The following is an 11,005-nucleotide window of genomic DNA, read 5'->3' as shown; positions in this document are numbered from 1 at the left end:
CTTTGGGTGGGGAAGTGAGCAAGATCAAAACCAAGACCAGAGATGTTACAACTCCAACAACAATGCAGCTCACCAACAATTCACCCAGAGGACATCTCAACACCCCCACAACAACACTTCTCCACATACTTATCAAAACCAAAACAACACATCTGCTCCGAACCACTCATCAATTGATGACAGGCTCTCTAAGATTGAAGCCTTACTTGAAGGAATATGCCAAGAGATTCAAAAAAATAAGGTGTTCAAAGAGGAGGTGCGAGCCAATATTAAGAACCAGGGAGAAATCATTAGGAAGATGGAATTCCAGGTGGGATATTTAGCTGAAAAAATTCCCAAACCTACTGATAGCTTCCCAAGTGACATCCCTTGTGCCATAGGTGAAACTATGTTCGATAGAGCACTATGTGATTTGGGGGCCAGCATCAACTTACTGCCCTTATCCCTGGTGAAGAGGCTGCAGATCAATGAGATAATGCCTACAGATGTCATTATCGAACTGGCTGACAAAACTCAAAAGCATGCAATAGGAGTGGTGGAAAATGTGTTGCTAAAGGTTGGGAAGTACTTTCTCCCAATAGACTTTGTCATTCTGGACATGGAAGAAAGTCACACTCACCCAATCATATTGGGAAGACCATTTCTAGCTACGGCCAGAGCACTTATCGATGTAGAGAAATGGGAGCTAATATTGAGAATCCATGATGAACGACTCAGCTTCAATGTTTTCAAACTCTCACAAGAAACAGATTAAGAGGACAAGGAACTAAGCACAAATGATAATGAGACACTAAAGGAGGAAACAAGCACTGAAGCACAGCCAGTTCGTTCTAAGACCCCCTTAACTGACAAACAAGGAAAACAGCAATTGCCACAGCTCAAGGAAAAGTTGAAAGAACCCAAACCTCTAGAGGCAGGTGAAGACAGCGTCACAACTCCTTGGAGAAAAGAGGTCACCAAGGGGAAGGCAACCTCAAAAGAAACAAAGAAGAAGGTACCAAGGAGATGGAGGAACAAGAAGATCCCTACGGAAGACTTCTCTCCAGGGGATAGAGTTGTCTCAGCCTACTTCCCAGATATTCCCCCTAATCTCCCTACTGTGCCATCTCAATTACCCAAGGTCTTCACTATCAATAGAGTTCTTTCCCTGGAACATGTGGAGATCATTGATCCAACCAATGGATACAAGTCCACAGCAAGAGGGGAGGACTTTAAGCACTACCAACCACCGTGATGAAAGAAAAACGTCAAGCTAGTGACGCTAAAGAAGCACTTCATGGGAGGCAACCCATGTTTTATATGCTTTCAGATGATAATGAATAAGTCAATCTTTATGAGCTTCAATCCAAACTTAACAAACAATTGGTGAAAATCTTCTTATGCAGAATATAGTGAGGAACAAGTTTGGTGTTCAAAGCAAACCAAGTTGCATGCTAGTCTTGGGAGCTTTGAACACAAAACTTTCATCACAGTGCTTCAAACTAAGTTTGATGTCACCCCATGGTGCCACCAAAATGCATATAAGGAACCACCAATAGTTAGTTAGTTAGTTGAAATTCATAAACAAACAATCAAATCCTTTCTTTCATTTTATTCTAGCCGTAGAGTTTTAATTTTCTTATATATTAATTCCCTTATTTCAAATCTTTATAGGAAAGGAAAAGAAGCATAAAAAGGGATTTGATTGGACACTTAAATGGGGGAGATTTCGCCACTTAATGAAGAGCACTACACACATGTCTCAAGAGGGAACGCATGGGGAAACGCTGCCATGCAACATTGGAGAAAGAAGACCCTTGAAGACCGAACCAATCACTCTCATTAAGTAATGATCCTTGTCTTTCCATCATACACAACCCCATCCGTCCATCTAGTAAACATTCATGCAATCCACACCCTTCATTCACTCATGATTTTCTTATATAAGTGAACCTTAGTGCATGCTCACTCCTCACATTCAAATCCCCACTCTCCACACTTCTATTGGCACATTAAACCCTTCATCACACATTGCTTTAACCAACCCACTCTTCATCTATCCGAAGCCTCAAACCCCCCTCAAACAACAACTCAAGTCATGGCATCATCAAGCTCAAAGAGGCAAAAGAGGAAGGAACCTATGGTGAGTACTCCTTTTGATGACAAAAGATTCAAGACTGCCTTTCATGAGCATGAATTTGAGCGGATAAGTGCCAGAAGGATATTGCCAGAATTAATCTTCCAAATCAATGCCAATGAATCACCACAGATTTGGAGAAAAATCGAACCGAGGGGGTGGCAATTGCTCACCAGTCCAGAGGGGAAGATCAATGGAAACCTCATCAAAGAATTCTATGCAAATGCAGTTAGAGAGGATAAGACCAAAGACCCAACCTTCAAAAGCTATGTGAGAGGAAGGGAGGTGGACTTCAGCCCAAGTGCCATAACAAGAGCTCTTCGCTTGAAATCACCTCATTTTGATGAGGAGAGTTATCAGGCAAGGATAAGTAGAAGCCCCGATAAGGATGAGCTTTCAGAGATAGCATCAGATATCTGTGTCATAGCCGCTGACTGGGAGAGGTATTCAGATGGGAGACCAAAATTCATAAAAAGGGGAGACCTCCACCCTGAGGCTAAAGGGTGGTTTGAGATTGTAAGGAGGTCCATCCTACCAGCTGCTAATAATTCAGAGGTCAACATCAATCGAGCCACTATGGTACAATGCTTAGTACAAAGGTGGGGAAATCAAAGTGCATGAGCTCATTGCCGAAGGGATTCAAGAGTCAGCTGAGAAAGCTGACTCAGGTGCCAGACTTTGGTACCCCAGCACCATTCTCCACCTGTGCAACAAGGCCAAGGTAATATTTGAGGACAGCAGCCCAGACTGGGTGAACCCAGGGAGGCCAGTCACAGTCGAGCGAATGGTCTATACCACACCGGCTCAGCAACTAAGAAGGCCACATATAGGAAGGCAAAGGGCCCAGGAAGGAGCTCATCAAGAAGAATACCATCAGAAAGAATATCAACAAGAAGAGCATCATGACCCAGCCAACTTGAATATGACTCACCTTCTAAGAGCCATTGAAGATTTAGGACAGAGACATATGGAAGGACAAGAGCAAATACTGAACCGGCTGAGTCAACAGGAAGCATGGCAAAAACAACAAATGGAGCAGCAGCAGGAACAATACTCCCAGCTCACTCAAGCCATCAACCAAGTGAATGAGAAGCAAGAGATTCAAGAGAAGCACTTGCAAGAGCTCAACCAGCGGCAGATAGCCCAAATGAAAACTTTCAATGAGTTCAGTGTACTCAATGAAGGAAGGCAACTATATAGGGAGGAGTTCTATGTAAACACTCAAGCCGAGTTACTAAACCCCTTTCATTGGGTTAGGGAGCTCTGTTGTAATTTGATGGATCAATACTAATTTTCATTGTTCTTCTTCTATCTTTCCTCTTGATTTTACTTGAAAGCTTTCGATCTTCATCCAATTGAGTAGTTATCTTGGAAGAGAAGCTATTCAAACTTGGATCTCTTTTGAACCTTGGAAGAGGAATGAAGAGATCAAGCTAGAAATGCTTTCTCATGCTGGACCAAATTGGGCTTGGATGGGTATGTGACTGTAACCCTCTCAATACTTGGTTTGGGAAATGCATGTGGTATAATCAGTGACCAAATTGAGTGCATTGATTGAGGAAGAGATGAAAATGAACTTGATCCGGAGAATTGCAACATCTCCTAAGCCCAATGAACTCCCCATCTCTAATCTTACCCATTCTCTTTAATTTCTGCGATTTACTTTTATGAGCAAATCCCCCATTCCCATTTATAATTCTGTAATTTATTTTCAGTCATTTACTTCCAGTCCTTTAATTCTAGCATTTACTTTTTTGTTATTTACATTCCCGCCATTTTATTTTCTGCAACTCTCAACCCAATTTCTGGATTCGCTCAACTAGAACATTCTTCTAATTAAAGTTGCTTGATCAATCAATCCCTGTGGGATTCGACCTCACTCTATTGTGAGTTTTTACTTGACGACAACTTCGATACACTTGTCGAAGGAAGATTTGTTGAGAGACAAGTTTTCCCCGCATCAGAAGTCCAGCCAACCTCTGGCGACTGGTTTGAGATCTCCTCTTTTGAGTTGGTTTGGGACACCCTTTGTGTTGGTTGTCCATTTGGCTCCAGGGAGACATATGTCCTCTAGAATTTTGTCCAAGCTCTGATTTGGTCTCATCATTCTCCTATTAAAGGAGTCTGGGTCATCTTGCAGTTGAGGCAGCTTGAAGATCTCCCTTATTTTATCAGGGTTGGTGTGAACAATCTTCCCTCTGACCAGAGTTCGATAGTCATAGAATGCGGTTCCAGCTATTCTCTGCCTGTCTGTCTGCCACAGATTAGAGTAGAATTCCTGAACCATGTTTCTTCCCACCTTTGTTTCAGGATTAGCTAGGATTTCCCAGCTCCTGTTTCGAATTCACTCTTGGATCTCCGGATATTCGTCCTCTTTCAGATTGAATTTAACTTCCGGGATCACTGACCTTAGACCCATTATTTTGTAGTAATGGTCTGAATGTTCTTTGGTTAAGAACTTCCCTTGATTCCAAAGTGGTTTTGGAATATTCTCTTTCTTGTCTCTTGAGGTGGTTTGTTTTCCCTTAGGAGCCATGATCTTGGGGGGTATTGGCTTAGTGATCACAGATAAACACACCAAACTTAGAAGTTTGCTTGTCCCCAAGCAAAAGAAAGGAAAGAAGAGGGATAGAGGGAGAGCCAAGTTTGAATTGTGGAAGAGAGGGGGAGGCCGAACGAGGATTTAAAGGGAAGGGGGTGGGTTTTCGAAAATTTTTGAAAAGATATGATAGAAAATGTGATTTAGAAAAGATAAGTATGATAGGAAAAGATGTAATTTAAAATTGAAAAGATATGAAAGATATTTGAAAAAGATAGATTTATTCTAAAAATATTGTGAAGATTTGAAAAAGATATTGATGAGTTTGAAAAAAAATTGAAAAAGATATATTTGTTTTGAAAAAGATTTGAGAAGAGGTTGAAGAAGAATTGAGAAAGATTTAATTTTAGGATTAAGATTTTTTTTTAAAAAAAATTTGGAAAAAGTTTGAAAAATAAAAGTATGAGAACATGTTTATGCAAGAAAAATGGATGGAGATATGAAATTTTGAAAAAAAATCAAGTTGGGAACAAAAACTTCCTCCCCTCCACAATCCTGGCGTTAAACGCCCAACTGCTACTTGTTTTGGGCGTTTAATGCCCATCTGTAGCCTGTTTTGGGCATTTAACGCCCAGCTGTTGCTTCTGGCTGGCGTTAAACACCAGAAATCTTTCGTCACTGGGCGTTTTTCTGAACGCCCAGGATGCTACAGGTATGGCGTTAAACGCCTAGAATGGTGCCCATTCTAGCGTTTAACGCCCAAAAAGGTATCATTACTGGCGTTAAACGCCTAGTAAATGCTTCTTTTGGGCATTTAACGCCAAAATATACCTCTTACTGGCGTTTTCTTGCCAGTGAGCTCTTTCTCCCTGTTTTGTATTCTGAATCCTTCTGTAACCCTGTGAACTTATGCAATTGATTTTTTACCTTGAAGATTATTTATATTAAACTTTTATAAAAAAATAAATAATTAAATAAAATAAAAAGCTTTGCTAATGGCTGGGTTGCCTCCCAGCAAGCGCTTCTTTATTGTCTTTAGCTGGACCTTGCTGAGCCTTTAATCTAGCCTCAGCCTTGAGCACTCTTGCTCAACATTGCCTTCAAGATAATGCTTGATTCTCTGTCCATTAACAATGAATTTCTTATTAGAATCAATGTCTTGAAGCTCCACATAGCCATATGGTGACACACTTGTAATCACATATGGTCCCCTCCACCGGGATTTTAGTTTCCCGGGGAATAGCCTGAGCCTAGAGTTAAACAGCAGAACCTTCTATCCTGGTTCAAAGACTCTAGATGACAGCTTTCTGTCATGCCACCTTTTTGCTTTCTCTTTGTAAAGCTTGGCATTTTTGAAAGTAGTGAGTCTGAATTCCTCTAGCTCATTCAGCTGGAGCAATCTTTTTTCTCCAGCTAATTTGGCATCAAAGTTTAGGAATCTGGTTGCCCAGTAGGCCTTATGCTCTAGTTCAACGGGCAGATGGCATGCCTTACCATACACAAGCTGGTATGGAGGGGTCCCTATAGGAGTCTTGAATGCTGTTCTGTAAGCCCACAGAGCATCATCCAAGCTTCTCGCCCAATCCTGACTATGGGTACTTACAGTCCGTTCCAAGATTCTTTTTAGTTCTCTATTAGAGACTTCTGCTTGCCCGTTTGTCTGTGGATGATATAGAGTTGCCACCTTGTGACTAATTCCATACCGGACCATAGCAGAGTAAAGCTGTTTGTTGCAGAAGTGAGTGCCCCCATCACTAATTAGTGCTCTAGGGACACCAAACCTGCTGAAGATATGTTTCTGGAGGAACTTCAGCACTATCTTAGTATCATTAGTGGGTGTGGCAATGGCCTCTACCCATTTGGATACATAGTCGACTGCCACCAGAATATAAGTGTTTGAGTATGATGGTGGGAAAGGCCCCATGAAGTCAATACCCCATACATCAAACAACTCAATCTCCAAGATTTCTTGTTGAGGCATGGCGTAACGATGAGGCAGATTACCAGATCTCTGGCAACTGTCACAGTTACGTATGAACTCTCGAGAATCTCTATAGAGGGTAGGCCAGTAGAAGCCACATTGGAGGACCTTGGTGGCTATTCGCTCACCTCCGAAATGGCCTCCATATTGTGATCCATGACAATGACATAAGATCTTCTGTCCTTCTTCTCTAGGCACACACCTACGGATTATTCCGTCTGCACATCTCTTAAAGAGATAGGGTTCATCCCACAAGTAGTACTTTGCATCAGTAATTAATTTTTTCTTTTGTTGCCTGCTGTACTCCTTAGGTATGAACCTTGCAGCTTTATAGTTTGCAATGTCTGCAAACGATGGTGTTTCCTGAATGGCAAACAAATGCTCATCTGAAAAGGTTTTAGAGATCTCAATAGAGGGAAAGGACGCCCCTTCTACTGGTTCTATCTGGGACAGATGATCAGCCACTTGGTTTTTTGTCCCTTTTCTGTCTCTTATTTCTATATCAAACTCTTGCAGAAGCAACACCCATCTTATGAGCCTGGGTTTTAAATCCTGCTTTGTAAGTAGATATTTAAGAGCAGCATGGTCAGTGTACACAATCACTTTTGATCCTACTAAGTATGATCTAAACTTGTCAATGGCATAAACCACTGCAAGCAATTCTTTTTCTCTGGTTGTGTAATTTTTCTGGGTATCATTTAAAACACGGCTAGCATAATAAATGACATGCATAAGCTTGTCATGCCTCTGCCCCAATACTGCACCAATGGCATGGTCACTGGCATCACACATTAGTTCGAATGGTAATGTCCAGTCTGGTGCAAAAATAACTGGTGCTGTGACCAGCTTAGCTTTCAGAGTTTCAAACGCCTGCAGACACTCTGTATCAAACACAAATGGCGTGTCAGCAGCTAGCAGGTTGCTCAGAGGTTTTGCAATTTTTGAAAAATCCTTTATAAACCTCCTATAGAATCCTGCATGCCCCAGAAAGCTTCTGATTGCCTTAACATTAGCAGGTGGTCTTAATTTTTCAATTACCTCTACCTTAACTTGATCCACCTCTATTCCCTTGTTCGAAATCTTGTGCCCAAGGACAATCCCTTCAGTCACCATAAAGTGACATTTTTCCCAGTTTAAAACCAGGTTAGTCTCTTGGCATCTTTTCAGAATCAGTGTTAGCTGATCAAGAGAGGAGCTAAATGAATCTCCATATACTGAGAAGTCATCCATGAAGACTTCCAGAAATTTTTCCACCATATCAGAGAAAATAAAGAGCATGCATCTCTGAAAGGTTGCAGGTGCATTACACAGCCCAAATGGCATCCTTCTGTAGGCAAATACTCCATATGGGTATGTGAATGCTATTTTATCTTGATCCTGGGGATCTACTACAATTTGGTTGTAGCCTGAATAGCCATCTAAAAAGAAGTAATAATCATGACCTGCTAGTCTTTCTAGCATCTGGTCTACGAATGGTAAAGGAAAATGATCCTTTCTGGTGGCTGTATTGAGCCTTCGTTAGTCAATACACATGCGCCACCCTGTAACTGTTCTTGTAGGAACCAGTTCATTTTTTTCATTATGAACCACCGTCATGCCTCCCTTTTTGGGGACAACTTGGACAGGGCTCACCCAAGGGCTATTCAAAATAGGATAAATAATCCCATCCTCTAGTAACTTGGTGACCTCTTTCTGCACCACTTCCTTCATGGCTGGATTTAGCCGCCTCTGTGGTTGAACCACTGGCTTAGCATCGTCCTCCAATAGGATCTTGTGCATGCATCTTGCTGGGCTGATGCCCTTAAGATCACTTATGGACCACCCAAGAGCTGTCTTGTGTGTCCTTAGCACTTGAAGTAGCGCTTCCTCTTCCATGGGATTTAAAGCAGAGCTTATGATCACCGGAAAAGTGTCACCTTCTCCCAGAAATGCATATTTCAGGGATGGTGGTAATGGTTTGAGCTCGGGTTTAGGAGGTTTTTCCACTTCCTGAGGAAGTTTCAGAGGCTCTTTCAATTCCTTTGATTCCTCCAGATCAGGCTGAACATCTTTAAAGATGTCTTCTATCTCTAATTCGAGACTCTCAGCCATGCTGATCTCCTCTACCAAAGATTCAATAAGATCAACTTTCATGCAGTCTTTTGGTGTGTCTGGATGCTGCATGACTTTGACAGCATTCAACTTAAACTCATCCTCATTGACTCTCAGGGTTACTTCCCCCTTTTGGACATCAATGAGAGTTCGTCCAGTTGCTAGGAAAGGTCTTCCTAGAATGAGAATAGCACTATTGTGCTCCTCTATTTCCAGCACCACAAAGTCAGTGGGGAAGGCGAATGGCCCAACCCTGACAATCATGTCTTCAATCACGCCTGATGGGTATTTAATGGAGTCATCAGCAATTTGGAGACATATCCGGGTTAGTTTGACTTCTTCAGTTAAACCAAGCTTTCTGATAGTGGATGCAGGTATTAGGTTGATGCTTACCCCAAGATCACATAAAGCTGTCTTGGTGCAATTACCCTCTAATGTGCATGGTATCATAAAGCTCGCGGGATCTTTAAGCTTTTCTGGGAAGCTTTTTAGAATGACTACACTGTATTCTTCAGTGAGGAGAACTCTTTCAGTTTCTCTCCAATCCTTCTTATGACTCAAGATCTCTTTCATGAACTTGGCATAAGAGGGTATTTGCTCAAGTGCCTCTGCAAACAGAATCTTGATTTCAAGATTCCTGAAATAGTCTGCAAAGCGGGCAAATTGCTTATCCTGCTCCTCTTGGCGGAGTTTTTGAGGATAAGGCATCTTGGCTTTGTATTCCTCAACCTTGGTTGCTGCAGGTTTATTTCCTACAGAGGTGGTTGGAGAAGCCTTTTTAGAGGAGTTGTTATCAGCACTTGTGTGTGTCTGATCCCTCACTAGCATTTGAATGCCAGGGTTAGAAGTTTGATTGGCGTTGGACGCCAATTTCTTACCTGTTTCTGGCGTTTGAACGCCAGAACTGAGCGTTCATTGGGCGTTTGACGCCAGCTCCTTGCCTGTTTCTGGCGTTTGAACGCCAGAACTACGCGTGGAATGGGCGTTTAATGCCAGCTTTGCATCCTTTTCTGGCGTTTGAACGCCAGAGTTGTTCCTCTCTGGGCTCTTACTGTCCTCAGAGGGATTTTGGATAATATTTTGCTCATCCTCTGTCAGTTGTTCTTTTCTTGGCTTTTTGCTGCTCTGAAGTGAGGTGTTTAATATTTTTCCACTTCTTAATTGAACTGCCTGTCACTCTTCTGTTATCTACTTTGATAACTGCTGTCTTGTCTGATTCAATTCTGCTTCCATATTTTTATTAGCATTTTTAGTGTCTTGTAGCATCTCTTTGAATTTTGCTAGCTGTTTTATTAGAAAACACAATTGTTGATTGAGTTCAGCAACTTGTTCTAGAGGACCAAGTTCAGTAGACACTGCCTTGGCTTCTTCTTTTATGGAGGACCCACTACTTATGTACAGATGCTGATTTTTGGCAACTATATCAATAAGCTCTTGAGCCTCTTCAATAGTTTTTCTCATGTGTATATATCCACCAGTTGAGTGGTCTAGAGATATCTAAGCTCTTTCTGTAAGCCCATAGTAGAAGATGTCTAATTGCACCCACTCTGAAAACATTTCAGAAGGGTATTTCCTTAGCATCCCTCTGTACCTCTCCCAGGCATTATAAAGGGATTCATCATCCTCTTGTTTAAAGCCTTGGATGTCCAGCCTTAGCTGTGTCATCCTTTTTGGAGGGAAATATTGATTCAGGAATTTGTCTGATAACTGTTTCCATGTTCTTATGCTTGCTGTGGGTTGGTTGTTTAACCACCTTTTAGCTTGATCTTTTACAGCAAACAGAAATAGTAACAGCTTGTATACATCCTGATCTACCTCCTTGTCACGTACTGTGTCAGCAATTTGCAAGAATTGTGCCAAAAACTCAGTAGGTTCTTCCTGCGGAAGACCGGAATACTGGCAGTTCTGCTGCACCATGACAATGAGCTGAGGATTTAGCTCAAAACTGCTTGCTTTGATGGGAGGTATACAGATACTACTCCCATATGCAGTAGTAGTGGGATTAGCATATGACCCCAGAGTCCTTCTGGACTGTTCATTTTCATTTAGGTCCATGATGGATAAAATGGAATTGATATGAATTGCAAAAAAAAATGTATTTTTGTTTTTATTTTATTTAAGTAGAACAAACCGAATTATTAAGATAAATAAAAATAATAAGATAAAATAAAATAAAATAATTAGAAATTAAAATGTAAATTTTGAAAACCAAGAGAAAAATAAATTTGAAAATGAAAATAATTGCTTAATTAAGAAGATTTGAAAAACTTTGGATATG

This window comes from Arachis ipaensis, chromosome B04, assembly GCF_000816755.2.
Source record: "Arachis ipaensis cultivar K30076 chromosome B04, Araip1.1, whole genome shotgun sequence".
NCBI lineage: Eukaryota > Viridiplantae > Streptophyta > Magnoliopsida > Fabales > Fabaceae > Arachis > Arachis ipaensis.
This window is presented reverse-complemented; position numbering follows the sequence as displayed.